The sequence below is a fragment of the Aquarana catesbeiana genome, linkage group LG06, assembly GCF_042186555.1.
Source record: "Aquarana catesbeiana isolate 2022-GZ linkage group LG06, ASM4218655v1, whole genome shotgun sequence".
NCBI classification, from domain to species: Eukaryota; Metazoa; Chordata; class Amphibia; order Anura; family Ranidae; genus Aquarana; species Aquarana catesbeiana.
In genome coordinates, this window is record NC_133329.1 from 189,849,412 (window position 1) to 189,868,959 (window position 19,548).

General features: G+C 43.5%; 1 protein-coding gene and 1 pseudogene across 1 annotated transcript in view; both read left to right on the forward strand.

The window, feature by feature from the left end:
- RSL1D1 (ribosomal L1 domain containing 1) overlaps window positions 1-19,548 on the forward strand; it is a 201,042-nt gene that overhangs the window by 27,111 nt on the left and 154,383 nt on the right.
- LOC141101971 (5S ribosomal RNA) lies at window positions 7,317-7,432 on the forward strand (annotated as a pseudogene).

Here is a 19,548-nt window from a genome sequence, read left to right on the forward strand (position 1 = left end):
CTTGTCGAAGAGAGGTAAATTTCCGCAATTGCTTTGGGTTCTCTTCCTTCCCCCACGTGTTTCCCAGAAGCTGACAGGACCACACAGTGTGACTCGTGCATGTACAGTAGGTAACCTTAAGGCTTCACTGCCTTTTTCCCTTGCTTGCAATGCTGGCGTCTGCACCCAAAGCCGGCTTGGGGTGCCGACATCGCAGGAACCCTGGACAGGTAAGTGTCCTTTATATTAAAAGTTAGCAGCTAGTATTTGTAGCTGCTGACTTTAAAAAAAAAAAAAAAAAAAAATTTGTACAGGCTGGAACTTTGCTTTAATATAGGCATAAAAAAGTTCACTTCTGTGGGGTTAGAGGGAGGTGCTGGCTAGGAAAGACAGCATTATCAATAGTGAAGCAAGTTGTAAAAAATACTATTTACTAAAATCGGACATAAACTGCTCACAGCTTTAAACGCATAAGGAAATGGGCTAATGAATCAACCTTGCCCTTTAAAACCACCACGGGCAACCTGCTATAGGATCTGGGCCCTTAGGGCATGCTGGCTAAACGGCACAGCCTTTCCCAGGCAGAACTTGCCAGCAACCCATGATGTCAGCATTGAGGTACAAAATAGTCAAAGGAGCCAGTCTCATGGACTAAACAAAACCCTCCATATAAAAGGAGGAATGTGGCAATGCTGGTGGCCACATAGCCAAGAGACTGAACCTTTCTGGCAAGCAAGAACCTTTGAACAGGGTCAGTAACGTATACTGTATAACGAAACAAAAAAAAAAACTTCAATGCGGAATAAAACAGAGTGCACATGACATCTGGTAATCTGGATTCAAACAGACACAGGAGGGAAAGTCTGACATCCCCACCATCTCCCCTCAGAGGATCATATATAAATTTCAGACAGTTAAGGCGGCTGTTTACAAATTAGAGGTATAGACTCAACACTATAGGCCAGGGGTCCTCAAACTATTTAGGCAGGGGGCCAGTTCACGGTCCCTCAGACTGTTGGGGGGCTGCACTATAGTTTAAAAAAAAAATAACTAATTTCTATGCACACATCTTATTTGTAGTGCAAAAAAAAAAAAAAACAGGAAAAAACAGTACAATATTCAAAATAAAGAACAATTTTAATCAATATGAACTTATCAGTATTTCAGACTCCCCTCATTACAGAACTACTCCCAATCACAGAGCCCCCCCCCCCGTGACAGAGCCCCCCCCCCGTGACAGAGCCCGCCCCCCCCGTGACAGAGCCCGCCCCCCCCGTGACAGAGCCCGCCCCCCCCCGTGACAGAGCCCGCCCCCCCCGTGACAGAGCCCGCCCCCCCCGTGACAGAGCCCGCCCCCCCCGTGACAGAGCCCGCCCCCCCCGTGACAGAGCCCGCCCCCCCGTGACAGAGCCCGCCCCCCCCGTGACAGAGCCCGCCCCCCCCGTGACAGAGCCCGCCCCCCCCGTGACAGAGCCCGCCCCCCCCGTGACAGAGCCCGCCCCCCCCCGTGACAGAGCCCGCCCCCCCCGTGACAGAGCCCGCCCCCCCCGTGACAGAGCCCGCCCCCCCGTGACAGAGCCCGCCCCCCCGTGACAGAGCCCGCCCCCCCCGTGACAGAGCCCGCCCCCCCCGTGACAGAGCCCGCCCCCCCGTGACAGAGCCCGCCCCCCCGTGACAGAGCCCGCCCCCCCGTGACAGAGCCCGCCCCCCCGTGACAGAGCCCGCCCCCCCCGTGACAGAGCCCGCCCCCCCGTGACAGAGCCCGCCCCCCCGTGACAGAGCCCGCCCCCCCGTGACAGAGCCCGCCCCCCCGTGACAGAGCCCGCCCCCCCGTGACAGAGCCCGCCCCCCCGTGACAGAGCCCGCCCCCCCGTGACAGAGCCCGCCCCCCCGTGACAGAGCCCCCCCCCCCCCGACAGAGCCCCCCCCCCTGACAGAGCCCCCCCCCCTGACAGAGCCCCCCCCCCCTGACAGAGCCCCCCCCCCCTGACAGAGCCCCCCCCCCCTGACAGAGCCCCCCCCCCCTGACAGAGCCCCCCCCCCCTGACAGAGCCCCCCCCCCTGACAGAGCCCCCCCCCCTGACAGAGCCCCCCCCCCTGACAGAGCCCCCCCCCCTGACAGAGCCCCCCCCCCTGACAGAGCCCCCCCCCCTGACAGAGCCCCCCCCCCCTGACAGAGCCCCCCCCCCTGACAGAGCCCCCCCCCCTGACAGAGCCCCCCCCCCCATATCAGACTCTTTCCCCCCCCCCCATATCAGACTCTTTCCCCCCCCCCATATCAGACTCTTTCCCCCCCCCCCCATATCAGACTCTTTCCCCCCCCCCCATATCAGACTCTTTCCCCCCCCCCCATATCAGACTCTTTCCCCCCCCCCCATATCAGACTCTTTCCCCCCCCCCCATATCAGACTCTTTCCCCCCCCCCCATATCAGACTCTTTCCCCCCCCCCATATCAGACTCTTCCCCCCCCCCCCCCATATCAGACTCTTTCCCCCCCCCCCCATATCAGACTCTTTCCCCCCCCCCCATATCAGACTCTTTCCCCCCCCCCCATATCAGACTCTTCCCCCCCCCCCCATATCAGACTCTTTCCCCCCCCCCCCATATCAGACTCTTTCCCCCCCCCCATATCAGACTCTTTCCCCCCCCCCCATATCAGACTCTTTCCCCCCCCCATATCAGACCTCTCCCCCCCCCCCCCCCCCCCCATATATCAGACTCTTTTCCCCCCCCCATATCAGACTCTTTCCCCCCCATATCAGACTCTCCCCCCCCCCCCCATATCAGACTCTTCCCCCCCCATATCAGACTCTCTTCCCCCCCCCCCCCATATATCACTCTTCCCCCCCCCCCCCATATATCACTCTTCCCCCCCCCCCCCCATATATCACTCTTCCCCCCCCCCCCCCCCATATCAGACTCCCCCATCACAGATCCCCCTCATTGATATTACACTGCCGCCCCTTCTATAATATCACAGCACTCCCACTCCCCTCTGTTACCTGTATCACACAAGACACGAAGCATGGTAGGTCCGGACAAAGGGCGGGACTTTGCAAGTGAAAGGCAGGTGATTGATTCCTGGGACCGCCCCGATGCCTAGTAACCAATCACCTGCTTCTTAACACAAAAGGTCCTTTGTCCAGACCTGTCATGTTTCCCGTCCTGTGTGATAAAAGTAGCAGAGAGCAGGGGGAGTGCTGCGATGTTAAAGGGGCAGTCCGCGGGCCAGATACAAAACGCTGGAGGGCCGGATTCGGCCCACGGGCCGTAGTTTGAGGACCCATGCTATAGGCGTTAAGTTGGATTCCATGCATCCTAGAGGATTGAGAGTTTGGAGTTCCTGCGTTCGACCCTCCATGATGGCTGTTTCATCTTTGATTGACGTTTCTCCGGGGAGGTGAAGGGTGAGCGTGGGGGCTTCTTTCCAGGGGTGACAGAGGGGAGTCCTGATGCCACTTGGGTAGCTCCACTGGGCCAAGTTGTAAAGAATTACAGAAGGCATCATCTGACGTACGGAGCAGCTTCTGTCTTCCACTATGTCACACTTGGAAATCTCCACATCAGCGCTTTTTCACTCAACTTATCAAGCAGGGGGCGCAATGCTCTGCGTGTTTTTTTTTTTTTTCTTCTCTTCGTCATCTGCGACAGGTCTTTTGAAGTAGCATAATGGTTTCACCATTAAAGATCTGGTCGTTTCACCGAGCCTTACGCAAGATGGTCCTGTTTTTGAGGCAAAATTTTGTAAGCTGCTAATTACATCTGGAAGGTGGTGCTGTATCTGGACCTTGTGCCCTTTAGTGCTCTATGTGCTCAAACAAATTCGATCTCCATTTCTTTTGGTCTCTCCAGGAGACTGTTAAAGACCCTTTTGTAAAGCGGGTGCAGTTTGATTGCCCTCCACACTCAGGAATCCACCTGACTCTGTTTCATCTACCCCCTATTGTCCAAGTCATCCAAATGTTTGTTCGTTTCAGTGAAATGGAGAGAGTGTGTAGCAGTCACCCTCTAGTCTGTTAATGGACCCCCCCCCCCAATATCAGACCCCCCCCCATCACCTGCTGCCTCCACCAAGACCAGCTTCTCAGTGAGGACTAGTAGATTAGTCAGTGATAGCTGCTGAAAATGTGGACTTGATGTCTGGTGCAAATGCTGCATAAGTGAGAGGGTGGTCCGAGTGTGAGATCTCTTGTGGTTTGGGTTACAGCCCACCTATGGGCTGTACGAGAAGCATAAGATGCTATCCTGCAACCCTTAAATTACGGGTTCCTGGTGCAAACCTCTGTGCTAGAGCTACATAAACTAGCCTGTATTTAGCGGGAAGCCCTACAGGTGTCTGGTTGCCTCCTGGCTAAGATTGTGATCACCTCTTCCTGAGAATGACTTAATTGATCTCTGGGTCTGTGCTCGTTAAAGACCTTAGATGCTTGGACTCACTCCCACCTGGGTGTGGGCTAGCTACACCTACTCAGACTTATGCAGTAGTAGGGTAATAGCTACCACTACTCTGGTAAAGTCTCACATCTCAGACTTCCATTATTTGGAACTACCATGTTCCTTCACTGGTGGGTGAAGGATTAGTATCTGGAGGTCAGGTTATGCCTAGGATAGATTGTCGGTCTGACTGCACATCAGAAATACACAACATTTGGAAGTTTTGTGTCTTTTCTGTTAGTTATATATATATATAGAGAGAGAGATCTCTCTCTATCTCTCTCTCAATCTATCTCTTATGGCTCCCTAGAAATGCATAATATTGCTAATCAGAAATGCACAACATTGAATTGTCAGCGACATTTCTGTTGGTTATATGACTGTACAAGGTTGCGATTCAGAAACACACGACCTTGAGTTACTGATAGCGACATTTCTATTGGTTATATGACTGTACAAGTTTGCTTATCAGAAACGCATTACATTGAATTGTTAGTGACACTTCTGTTATATAACCGTACACTATTGCTAATCAGAAATGCGCAACATTGAATTGTCAGCGACATTTCAGTTGATTATATGAATGTACAAAGTCGCTATTCAGAAACGCGCAACATTGAAATATGGTTAGTGACGTTTCTGTTGGCTATATGACTGTACACTGTTGCTAATCAGAAACACACAATATTGAGTTACTGATAGAAACATTTTTATTGGTTATGTGATTGTACAAAATTTGCTAAAGTGACATTTCTGTGGGTTATGTGACTGTACACTGTTGCCTATCAAAAACGCATAACATTGAATTGTTAGTGACAATTCTGTTTATATAACCGTACACTATTGTTCAGAAATGCGCAACACTGAATTGTCAGTGACATTTCTGTTGGTTATATGACTGTATAAGATTGCTATTCAGAAACGCACAGCATTAGGTTTTTGGCCAGTGACATTTCTATTGGCTATGTGACTGTACAAGGTTGCTATTCAGAAACGCACAGCACACATTTGCATTTGTTAGTGTCCTTTCTGTTGGATGTATGACCTTACCTTGTTGAGCATCAGAAGCACACATTTGAAGTTTGTGTCCTTTCTCTTTGCTTAGGTTATATGATGGTATCGTAATATGTAACATTTTGTTTTGTTTGTATCTTCTCTGTTCTACAGGTGACTGTACGTCAGAAAATGCAACAGCGAAGGCAGGGTGTGTCTTCCTGTTTTTTTTATATACCAGATAAAGCTTGAGCTGGCTACCCTTCGGAAATACAAGATTTATGGCCTGGATATCTGTGATATTATATATTTGTCACTTTTGTTTCAGACCTTTTTTTTCCATGAACATGTAAGAAACAGGCATGCCAGTGGCATTCCCTAGGCTTGAACCCAGTAGGGTTATAGGACACTGGAAAAAAGGTCATAAAATCCCCTATCATGATTTTAAGTACTATGAACTATGGTTCATAGGAGTTTTTTGGCTTGAAGATGCAGCCTCAGAACTTATCTGACCTGTTTACTCGACCCAATAGGCTTATGGCTCGGCAGATTTCCTTCATGTCACCCTCTTGGACGAACTGAATACAGCTGATCAATGTTCGTCTTTTACTCATACTATAGACCTAATTCCCTGTAGTAGGGATCTGCTTAATTTAACTCTCATTGGTACCAAAAGGCACCCATTGGTGCTTGGAGTGGATTATGGTCTCAGACACCTGATATGTATAAAATTAGTTACTATCAGTTCTTACTAGGCTCCCTTCTGCCTAAGTTTAATGCATCTACCAGCAGGGTTATAAGGAGCAGGGGGATATAGAAAACTTGCACATCTGACTTGTCAACATTCAGATGGGAAGAAAGACCATAAGTTGGGTATGGTTGTTACATCCCTGTCCAGTCATCTGAGTCCAGGGAATAAGCTTCTCTTAATCTATTATACTTAAGTGGGTTTTCTTCCTTTTCACTATGGCAAATAAAAAGGGGAACGACAATGATTGTCTGTCGGAGTTTTTTTCTAAATCGCTCTCCTGAACAGACTAATGGTTTAAAACCAGACGTCCTTTGTTGTCAAAGTAGTTCTGTGTTTTACAGAACAAGTCTTTGATTAGTCTTTAGTGGTCCTATGCAGCAGTTACGGACATTATAGACCACGATTGCTAGAAGGTTGACAGTCAATTTTTCTAACAAAATTTACAGGCTCTCAGAATTCATCTTTAAGAGCCCATGCCACCTAGATCCTGCATCTGGAGAGAAGGCAGGGACATAGGTGGAGCAGACCTGCAGATCAGTTACTTGATCCAGCTAGAATACCTTCATCACGCACTAAGGAGTGGAGGTAAAAAGTCGAAGTCTGACTTTTGGCAGAAAGGCCTTGCAGGCAGAGGTCCCACCCTAAAGTAGGCCTGTGGTTACTCGATTATCCTCTCAGGTGTGCCGTCCTGGAAGGTGATAAGAGAAAACCTATGTTAGACTTACCGGTAACGGTATTTCTACGAACCTTCCAGGATGGTAGGCCTACTTCCCACCCTATGTGGAGGGAAAGATAAGCTAAATGCTAGGTGGTAAGTACCTATGTAGAGCAATGCTCCTTGTGAACCAGTTCAGGATTACTTTATTACATACTGAGGATCAAGGGGAAGGGTGGGGACTTATAACAAAGCTGTCAAGTGATTCTGTTTCCTGTAGGGAGGAGCCTTCATCTCTCAGGTGTGCCGTCCTGGAAAGTGCGTAGAAATACCGTTACCGGTAAGTCTAACGTAGGTTTTGCATGAGGTTGTTGGGAAAGATGGTGGCTTCGTTCAGGGCTGTTCCTTATGCTCAGTTTCATTAGAGACTGCTGCAAAACATTATCATATCGGCTTGGAACAAAGGGTTCAAGCTCTAGATTCCCAATGTGTCTGACTCCAAAGCCTACGGCCACATCACCCTGAAAGCGCCCAATCTCATCTGATCTTGGAGGCTAAGCAAGGTCGGCCCTGGTTAGCACCCGGATGGGCCACCTGGAAATACCAGGTACTGTAGGCTGGGTACGTCTGAGCCTCAGTTTATGGTTAATATCCAAAAATCTGCAAAGGGGAACACCCTTCAGTTACAACGGAAATGGCCCAGATCAGAAATGACCTTGCCCATTATCATTCTAGAAATTCAGGTAGAGCATTTGGTGCTGAGGGCCTGAACGTTCAGTTTACGGTATTGTCACCAAGGGGGCACAAGAAGTTGTGCGGCACAGAGAAAGGTGAATCATATCCTATCTTGGGCAGAAAACAATGTACTTTGCCTATCGGCGGTCTTCATTCTAGGAATAGAAAATTGGCAGGCGGGCTATTTGAGTCGCCAGCAGTTGTTCCCGGGAAAATGATTCCTTCACCCCAATATCTTCCTGTCAATATGTCAAAGATGGAGGACCCCAGATATAGATCTGTTTACGTCCCAGGTTCAACAAAGACATCGACAACTTTGTGTCAAACACAAAGGATCCGCTGCCTTGCTATTCCCGTAGAATCGGTTCTCGCTGATTTATGCATTCCCTCCTATTCTGCCTGCGTCCACGACTTCTTCCCAGGATCAAGCAGGAAGGGAAGTCGGTGATTCTTGTGGCCTCCAGCGGGGCCCAGGAATTCTTGGTCTGCAGGGATCGTAAAGATGACACGGGACCCATAGACCCTACCGCCACGGCCAGACCTTCTTTCGCAAGGTCCGGTATTCCATCCTACTTTAGACGCTAAATTTAATGGTTTGGCTATTGAGACCCATGCTCTGAAGAAACGTGGGCTGTCAGGTTCAGTGGTTTCTATCTTGGTTAATGAAAGGGAGCCGGCCTCCATAATTGTATATTATGGAGTCTGGGAAGCATGTCTCCTGGTGTAAAACCAGGGGGTGCACCCCAGGAAATAGGTAGAATCCTTGACTTTCTTTCAGATGGGGTGAGAAATAAAGCTGGCCTTGAGTGCTTTCTAAGGACAGGTCTCAGCCTTATCGGTATTATTTCAATGACCACTTCGCTCTTTTTGGTTCACAACTTTATTCAGGGGGTAACACGGCTTAATCCCTGGTTAGGTCACCCCTGAACCCTTGGGACTTGAATTTCTTTTTGGCGGCATTACAAAACGGCCTTTTTTTGGACCAATACGACATATTCCTTTGGTCCTTTTTTGACAAGGAAACTATTTTTTCTGGTAACCATATCTGCTGCAAGAAGGGTATCAGAATTGGCTGCTCTTTCTTGTAACGAGCCATTTTATTATTCACAAGGATAAGGTAGTATGGCATCCTCATCCTAACTTTTTAGCGAAGGTAGTGTCAGGTTTTTATCTAAACCAGGATATTGTTCTACCATCCTTTCTCCAGAACCCTGTTCTATGGAAGAAAAATCACTACATTCTCTTGATGTGGTGAGAGCAGTCTACTTAAAGACGACTGCTCAGATTCGGAAAATGGATGTTTTGTTCGTATTGCCTAAAGGTCCTAAAAGAGGTCAGGCAGCATGGAAATCTACTATTCTAAATGAATTTGACAAGTGATTGTTCAAGCTTATGGTTTAAAGAGGGAAGCTCCACCTTTTTCATATTAAAGCGCACTCCACTAGGGCTGTTAGTGCTTCGTGGGCATCCAAACCTCCATGGCTCAAATCTGCAAGGCCGCAACTTGGTCTTCAATCCATACATTTACCAGATTCTATCAGGTGGATGTAAAAAGACATGAGGATGTCGCCTTTGGGCACATTGGACTGCAGGCAGCAGTATAAGTCCTCTGATCTCATGGTGCCCTTTGTTGTGTCTCCGTTCCCTCAGTTGGCATTGCTCTGGGACATCCCACATAGTAATTACTATGGCTCTGTGTCCCATGATGTACAATTAAGGAAAATAGGATTTTTATAACGGCTTGCCTGTAAAATCCTTTTCTTTTGAAGTACATCACAGGACACAGAGGTCCCTCTAGTATACAAGTGTATTGCTTTACTACAAACTGAGATATAGGGAGGCAACTTCCTGTTTAGGGTGTGCCAGTGTCCAGCACCTGTTGAAAAAAGGAGGGGTGTGGAGGCGCCAACTGTGGTAGCTTGTTTATGCAAAAATAAAAGTTAGTGTAACAATTACACTTACTGGTTCGCAGGGTGGAGGTGTTTCTTTGAGATGGAAAGTGTCCTGGGATGTGCTGTTATCTTGTTTCCGGCTCGGATTTCAATCCTTCAGGCGTCTGGGTGTGGAGTCTGTACACAGGCTGAACCGCTACATCCAGTGCATGGAAAGCTCCACGCTGACCACTCTGGAGCGCGGACTAGGAAATGACATCATTGATGCACGGCAAACGTCCAGGCTGGAGTTGGGGATGATGCAGGGATAGTACAGTCTACGTGCTCGGGGCTCACAGCTCCTTCTACTGGCCTTTTTGCTCCCTGGAGGAGAGCAGCTTGAATATATAGTGGAGGCAATTAGGTTAAAGCGTATGGGCTGGAGGTCTGTGGCTGTTGAACCACAACAGCCAGCAGACCCACAAAGCATAAAAAAGGTGAAAGTAAAGTATGAAGAATTTAAAAATATGATGAATTTGGGGGTAAGCTTAATAAATATAAGGATAATAATAATTAGAATTAGAGTTAAAACATTTATTTAGAAGATGAAAAAAATGTGGAAAATTAAAAATGAAATAAAAATAAATATAAACCAAAAATAAAATAAAAAATAAAAATGGGAAAAAACAATGAAAAATAGAAATAAAAATAAGTATAAAAATGTAACATAGATAAAAAACAGCGCTCGCAAAAAAATTTATTGGTATAACCTAACTAACGTGTTGCAGCTGCTGGATACGAGTGCTACGCCCTGCGCTGGCAACTCACCATAAAGAAATATGTATAAAGAATGATAAATAATATGTAAAAGAACAATAAAATTGAATATGCACAAAATAATATAAACTGTGTGAAGATTGGTAAAAATGCCGCTAAAAGCTGTGCGACTAGAAAACAATTAGATGTCGCTACACTGGTGCAATTGATAAGAAATGTGACAAATAGATTAACATTCGTGACCACAAATACAAGCGTGTGACCCTCTTATTAAATAAATGCCAAATGATATGTGAGAACAAAGTATAGAGATTAAATCATAACTTTCTATTAACGGAGAGTCCTTTACATCAAGGTATTCCTTCACAAAATCAGTCAATAGGCTTCAAGCTTATCCATCCACAGACTGAGTTTGGGCATGGAGATAGGCTAATGCTGGTAATAATTATGAAAAGACCTTGGGAACCACGGACTTCACGTTCCATCCGAAAATAAAGAGAAAGCATATAGTGTAAAACCTATGACACTGTGAGATCACCTGCGCATAACAGCGCTACTCACGGAACCGATGTGCAGAGCAGGCATTCAGATATCCAGTCGGTGTTCGCTGCTGTATGGCGTGCGTGCCACCGACTCCAGGAAGTGATGTCACTGGTTCTCAGATTCTCAGGCGTAAGCCGGATGTTGCGTCGACGCGTTTCGCCACTCCCCCAGGGCGTTATCAAAGACTCATCATCCAGCTCACACAAGATTTTACTTATACTACGTTCAGTGAGTGACAGCCAATTACGGCCAATGGGTAAGCATTACCCATTTCTTCCTAAAATCATCATATCCTGTTGCAATTGGAAAACTTTAATCATTGAACAGAGACACAACATCTCCTATAACCACAATAAGCGAATGTATATATTTGGACAACTTATGCAAGACATCAGATTTATGCGCTTGTTGTCTTAAACCAAAATGCAGATGTATTACAACAGGATATCTATACAGATAAAATATCTATATATAATATATGCTGAATGTCCAATTTTGCTTGACATAACTTATTCAAAAAAATATATATAACAATTCTTTAATATATAAAAAATATGACATAAAATAAAAAAAATACAAATTAAATTAAAATTCCTAGATGCTTATTGTATCTTGCAACAGGAAAAAAAAATATATATATTTACATACATATATAAGATAAAACTTATTAATATCCAAAAAGAAAAAATTAATTTAAAACAAAAAATAAAAATTATTAAATATATACAAAAAAATTTTTTTTTTTTTTTTTGGAAATAACAAAACCTAATTAAAAATACCAAAATCAATAAACTTTGCCCCTTATATGTTTAACCCTCAGAGATATACAACACAATCACTTGCAAAAGGAGGGGAAAAATATGTATATTATATATTGTATGTAATTACTACATATATTTGCTAAATGTATATAGCACGTGGATCTGATTTAACAAAAATTAAAAATTACTTTTTTATGTATAAAAAAGCAGTGAAACCCCATTGTTAAAAATTAATTGATATAAAGGTAAAGCTACCAATTGGATAGAAAACAATTCAGGTCCAATTCAATATTCAGGCCCAAGGGATTCAACGTGCGTAATCTGTGTATCCACTGGGTTTCGTTCTGTGATATATCTTTCCTAAGATTGGAACCTCGCCAGTGTTCCTCAACCCTATCAATCCCACAGAAGGTAAGTACACTCTGGTCTTTATTATGGAATAACCTGAAATGGTTGGAAAGGCCATGATATCTGTATCCCTTTTTTATCCTATTCACATGTTCTCTGAGCCTTACACCCAATTGTCTAGTGGTTCTTCCTACATACTGGAGATTGCAGGGACAAGACAAGAGGTAAGTGACATGTGTAGTACTACATGTTATGAATTTTTTAATCTCATAGGATCTACCATCTGTCAGAGAACTAAAGTGGGTAGTTTTTCGTCTACGAAATTTGGATGTCTTACACATCACACACCTGCCACAGCTGAAAAACCCAACGCTGTCTAAAAAGGTACATACCTTTTTTGGAGGGTTGATGACATTATGTGCCAGCTGTAGCCTCAATGTAGGCGGTTTGGTATAAATTTAGGCCGTATTGGCAACACTTTCATCAGATCATTGTCCTGAAGCAAGAGGGGCCAATGCCTCTTAACAATTCTCTCAAAGTCACGATATTGTCTGTTAAATCCAGTCATAAAGGCCAGGTTGAAATTTTGTTCCTTTTTCTCTCTCAATTTAAACAGATCCTTCCTATCCATCTCCCCAACCGTTTGTTTTATTCTCTCTAGATTTTCCAGACTGTAACCTTTTTCTTGAAACCGTTTCAAAATGACGTTGGCTTGTACGTTGTAATCCTCTAAGTTGCTACAGTTCCTTCTAAACCTGAGCAACTGGCTTTTTGGGATACCTCCTAGCCATCTAGGGTGATGGCAGCTTGTCAAGGGGATATAGCCATTTCTATCAACATCTTTAAAGAAGGTACGAGTAAGTAATTTGTTTCCTTCTTTGAATAACCTCAGATCTAGAAAGTTAATTTGATGGTAACTGAAACATTCAGAAAAAGAGATGCCGAACCGATTGGTCCCTATTCTGGCTAGAAATTCCAAGAAGGAGTCTGGTGATCCTGCCCAAATGATCAGAATATCATCTATGTACCTTTTGTATAACCTGAGCTCCGGTATGTTAGATTGATAAATAGCTTCATCCTCCCAAAAGCTCATGAACAGGCTGGCCACTGAAGGTGCATACTTGGCACCCATTGCGACTCCTTTCTTTTGCCTATAGTACTCCTTTTCATGCCAAAAGAAGTTATGGCTCATTGCCATGTCAAGAGCTTTTAAAATAAACTTCTTCTGTTTTGGTTTCATATCGGTGTTTCCCAAAGCCCATTCAGCTGCTTGCAATGCATGTTCTTGCTGAATATTTGTGTAAAGCGAATTCACATCAATGCTTGTAAGCAAGCAATTTTCATCCACTGTCACTGTATTGGTTAGTTCAATTAGATCTCTGCTGTCTTTAAGATATGCAGGATATTTTCTAGTGAGTGGTTGCAAGAAATGGTCCAGGTATTCGCCAAGTCTGGAAAAAAGTGATCCAATCCCGCTGACTATCGGTCGGCCGGGAGGCTTGGATCGATTCTTGTGTATCTTAGGTAATTGATATATTACAGGTACTCGTGGTGAGTCAGGGATGAGATATCTGGCTTCTTTCTTTTTCACAATGCCTTCCTCAGTTGCTGTTTTGATCTGTTTAAATTGAGAGAGAAAAAGGGACAAAATTTCAACCTGGCCTTTATGACTGGATTTAACAGACAATATCGTGACTTCGAGAGAATTGTTAAGAGGCATTGGCCCCTCTTGCTTCAGGACAATGATCTGAAGAAAGTGTTGCCAATACGGCCTAAATTTATTTATACCAAACCGCCTACGTTGAGGCTACAGCTGGCACATAATGTCATCAACCCTCCAAAAAAGGTATGTACCTTTTTAGACAGCGTTGGGTTTTTCAGCTGTGGCAGGTGTGTGATGTGTAAGACATCCAAATTTCGTAGACGAAAAACTACCCACTTTAGTTCTCTGACAGATCCTATGAGTTTAAAAAATTCATAACATGTAGTACTACACATGTCACTTACCTCTTGTCTTGTCCCTGCAATCTCCAGTATGTAGGAAGAACCACTAGACAATTGGGTGTAAGGCTCAGAACATGTGAATAGGATAAAAAAGGGATACAGATATCATGGCCTTTCCAACCATTTCAGGTTATTCCATAATAAAGACCCGAGTGTACTCACCTTCTGTGGGATTGATAGGGTTGAGGAACACTGGCGAGGTTCCAATCTTAGGAAAGATATATCACAGAACGAAACCCAGTGGATACACAGATTACGCACGTTGAATCCCTTTAGGCCTGAATATTGAATTGGACCTGAATTGTTTTCTATCCACAATTGGTAGCTTTACCTTTTTATATCAATGAATTTTTAACAATGGGGTTTCACTGCTTTTTTATACATAAAGTAATTTTTAATTTAATTTTTAATTTTTGTTAAATCAGATCCACGTGCTATATACATTTATGGCTCCCATAGACATAATTAGCAAATATATGTAGTAATTGCATCAATATATAATATACATATTTTTTCCCCTCTTTTTGCAAGTGATTGTGTTGTTAAACATACAAGGGGCAAAGTTTATTGATTTTTGGTATTTTTAATTAGGTTTTGTTATTTCGAAGAAAAAAAAAAAATTTTTTTGTATATATTTTTTTTTTTATAATTTTTATTTTTTGTTTTAAATTATTTTTTTCTTTTTGGATATTAAGTTTTATCTTATATGTATGTAAATATATATATTTTTTTTCCTGTTGCAAGATACAATAAGCATCTAGGAATTTTAATTTAATTTTTATTTTTTTATTTTATGTCATATTTTTTTATATATTAAAGAATTGTTATATATTTTTTTGAATAAGTTATGTCAAGCAATATTGGACATTCAGCATATATTATATATAGATATTTTATCTGTATAGATATCCTGTTGTAATACATCTGCATTTTGGTTTAAGACAACGAGCGCATAAATCTGATGTCTTGCATAAGTTGTCCAAATATATACATTCGCTTATTGTGGTGATAGGAGATGTTGTGTCTCTGTTCACTGATTAAAGTTTTCCAATTGCAACAGGATATGATGATTTTAGGAAGAAATGGGTAATGCTTACCCATTGGCCGTAATTGGCTGTCACTCACTGAACGTAGTATAAGTAAAATCTTGTGTGAGCTGGATGATGAGTCTTTGATAACGCCCTGGGGGAGGGGTGAAACGCGTCGACGCAACATCCGGCTTACGCCTGAGAACCAGTGACATCACTTCCTAGAGTTGGTGGAACGCACGCCATACAGCAGCGAACACCGATGGGATATCTGAATGCCTGCTCTGCACATCGGTTCCGTGAGTAGTGCTGTTATGCGCAGGTGATCTCACGGTGTCAGGTTTTACACTATATGCTTTCTCTTTATTTTCGGGTGGAACATGAAGTCCGTGGTTCCCAAGGTCTTTTCATAATTATTACCAGCATTAGCCTATCTCCATGCCCAAACTCGGTCTGTGGATGGATAAGCTTGAAGCCTATTGACTGATTTTGTGAAGGAATACCTTGATGTAAAGGACTCTCCGTTAATAGAAAGTTATGATTTAATCTCTATACTTTGTTCTCACATATCATTTGGCATTTATTTAATAAGAGGGTCACACGCTTGTATTTGTGGTCACGAATGTTAATCTATTTGTCACATTTCTTATCAATTGCACCAGTGTAGCGACATCTAATTGTTTTCTAGTCGCACAGCTTTTAGCGGCATTTTTACCAATCTTCACACACTTTATATTATTTTGTGCATATTCAATTTTATTGTCCTTTTACATATTATTTATCATCCTTTATACATATTTCTTTATGGCGAGTTGCCAGCGCAGGTTTTTTGTTTTTATTTATAATTAAAAATAAATGTAAAATTAGAATAAAAATAAAAATAAAAAATGAAAATGAAACCTAAAAATTAAAGATAAAAATAGAAAATGGGAGACAAAAAAAATAAATAAAAAATGAGATTAAAAAGCACTGGGATACACATTATGAGGATGAGCTCAAGGGGGACATGAGGGAAGGTGGGGATGGGGTGAAGTTGTTCTATAGAACGGTGGAGTTGCTGTCTGGGTCCATGAGGGGACGGCGGTCCCTCGGGTGACTGGATGATACGACGGCAAAGGACCATGGGAGTATTTTTATGTTGTAAGAAACTCCTACATGGTTTGTATAGTGATGGGCAAGGGGTGTGTGTGTATATGTATGTGTGTGTGTGTGTATATATATATATATATATATATATATATATATATATATATATATATATATATATATATATATATATATATATATATATATATATATATATATATATATATATATATATATATATATATATATATATATATAATGTGTGTATAGATAGAAAGTGAAGAATGTATGATTGGGGGGGGGGAGGAAAGTAAACTACAACAAAGAATGTGTTTCTAATTCTTCATTGAGTCCCCCTGGCGAGAGTACCCAATGAATATATCCAGTAGGCCTCCTGCTGACACAGGCGTTTGAAACGTTCCACAGCAGGACGACCTCTGGGCATGGCCTCGATGACCCAGACTCTGAGGCCCATGGTAGATTTGTGGTGTTCCTTCAAAAAAATGAAGAGGGACACTGTTTGTCCCAGCCCTTTTCTATGAAACACCTGTGTTCGCCAAAACGTTGGCGTAGGGGGCGTATGGTCCTGCCCACATAGAAGAGACCACATTGGCAGGTCGGGCAGTACACTACGTATTCACTGGAGCAATTATAAAAGTCTTTTATGGTGTATGTTTTGTCTTTAACAGTGAAGTTTTTTTGTCCATGGTCAACAAATTTGCACGTTAGGCATAATTTTTTCCAGCATTGGTACATTCCCACTAATGGAATTAGGGGATGTGTGAGGCTGGAGTGGGTGGGACTTTACGGATTTTACTGGGTGCTATCCTACTTTTAATATTTTTTGCTGATGATATGAAACCTTGGGTAGTTGGGTGAGGGAAGAACCTAGAAAGGGGTCTCCAAGCAAGATGCACCAATGTTTGGCTAAGATGTTCTCCATCTTCTTGTGACGATCATGAAACTGGGTAGTGAAACATGTTGGTTGTGGATTATCTGAAGTGTTGGGTTTGGGTGGAGGTTTCTTTGCCTGTTGGAGGAAGGCCTTTTGTACCAGATGTGGTGGGTATCCTTTGTCCTGAAATTTATTGGAAAGAAGTTTACCCTGTATGTGGTAATCTTCATCCTTGGTGCAATTCCGCCAAATTCTATGGAATTGGCTCTTCGGTATATTGTTGATCCATGTTGGATGGTGACAGCTCTGGTAGTGAATATAGGAATTCCCAGTGGTGGGTTTGACAAAGTTTGTAGCATGTATTTCAGATTCACTATGAAAAAGTTCTAAGTCCAAGAAGATTAGTTTTTCAGGGTCTGACATGGGTGAAGGATAGCCCTAGGGAGTTGCAGTTGCAATGCTTGACAAAGGACTCTATACTCTCTGATGTGCCCTCCCAGATCAGAATGATATCATCGATGTAGCGCCCATAATATATGATATGGGCGGCAAAAGGGTTATGTGAGACTTATTGTTCCCAGTAGCCCATAGTCAGGTTGGCGTAGCTTGGGGCAAAATTGGCACCCATGGCAGTGCCTTGAGTTTGTAGATAGGTGTGGTCAAACTCAAAGTAGTTGTGCTCTAGACAGAATTGTGTAGCCTCCAGGATGTACTGTGCCTGTTTGGGATTGTTGACGGGGTCCCCAGAGAGAAAATATTCTACTCTGAGGCCTACTGTGTGGGGGATGGAAGTGTATAGAGATGTAACGTCCAAGGATACCCACTTGTAGGTGGGTTCCCAGGTGTAGAAGGAAAGCATCTCCAATAGGTGGGTACTATCTCTAATATAAGATGGGAGGTGTTGCGCAAGGGGTTGAAGGAAATGGTCTATGTACATAGAAAACCCGCTGGTGATGCTCTCCATAGCAGATACTATGGGACTGCCTGGTGGGTTGGACTGGTCTTTATGGATTTTTGGTAAATGGTAAAAATAGGGAGTTTTACGAACACCTTTGATGAGAAATGACCGTTCAGCTTTGGAAATACCATCTTCTAGGGCTCTGTGAGCTAATTTTGTGGCTTTCTGGGTGTATTCTGGTAAGGGATCATGAGTGAGTTTGGAATAAGTGTTGGTGTCGGATAATAGTCTGAGTGATTCCACCATGTAGTCTGAACTGTTCTGTATTACAATGCCGCCTCCCTTGTCTGCTGCCTTTATGATGATATTATGGTTGTTGGTTAACTCATCCAGGGCCTTCTGTTCTGCTTTAGAGAGGTTAGCTCTTTTCTTGGGAGCCGATTTACACATTTGGACAAGGTCGGTATACATGACTTGATAGAATGTCTGTAGATAGGGGCCTTTTTTGTGTACTGGGTTGAAGATGGACTTGGGTTTGAATTTTGTATGTTGAATCGGAGGGGATGTTTGGTAGTGTTGAGTGTAACAATTCCATATCTGCAAAGGGATATTCTGTATGGAGTTCATCTGGGTCCAAGATGATGGAGGAATCTGTGTCTGTATCTATTGGGAGGACATCATGGTTAATGGTTTCAATGGGCTCTTGCGAGGGTGGGGGTTTCAGAGAGGATTGGATGTTGTAGAATCTTTTCACTGTCAAGTCTCGTATAAATTTATTAAGGTCTTTGAATAACATGAATGGGTTTGGGCGGATGGTAGGTGCAAAGGTGAGACCTTTGCTCAAGAGTGAGGTCTCTTCCATAGATAATATATGGGTGGATAAGTTGAAAATCTTTATACTTTAAGTATTTTTCCTTTTTAAGTTTTCCTCTGCCCCCCCTTCCTCCTCTCTTGCGTACTTTCTTTTGAAGGTGCCGAGTGGGGGGGGCTGACCCTAAAAAAAATCATCATCCTTGGTTGTTTCTGTGTTGGTCACCGTGGGGCTATAGGATGAAGTGTGAAAAAGGGGGGGTGACTGGGTTGGACTGTGTATTTGTTATAACCCTGGTGTTGAAAGAAGGAGTACTTGGGCAAAGTGTAGTGGAGTTTGGTTCAACCACTGGGTTTGAAGGTGTATCTGGTGATGGATCTGGATCCGCATGAGTATTGTTGACTGGTGTGAGCATTGTTTTTGACTGGGGGTTATGAGTGTTTTTGTTTTTGTTGGTTTTTGCCACTCGCTGTGGTTTGGGAATGAGTTGGAGAAGAGTTTGGGGAACGGGGATAGGTGAAGGGTTATGGTGGGAGTGCTGGGTGGTTGTTGTCGGTGAGGGACCTGCTAAGTGACCTAGGTGCAAGTCTCCAGGGTGGTGGAGCAACCAGTTTTTTCTTCCAGCAGAAAACCCTGTTGTTGGTATAATCACCAATGTCTCTCCTGAATTTTCCTAATTTGTTTTGGATAAGGTCATTTTCTTGTCTGATGGTGTTCCTTTTTAGTGTCCTGAGCCAGGTGTATGGAAGTTGCGCAATGTGTTGTGTGATGCCGCTGCAGGTTTCCCTAATTTCAGCTACCAAGGTTTCATATTTACTTTTTCTTTGTGCAATAATAATTTTTATCCATTTTTCTGTACAGAATTCAGATACAAAAGCCCATTCTTTGGATAGGTCTGGGTCTAAGAAGGAACATTGTTTTAACACTCTCAAGCCTCTGGGTGTGATTTTATATGATAGTGTGCTAGGAAAAAACCAT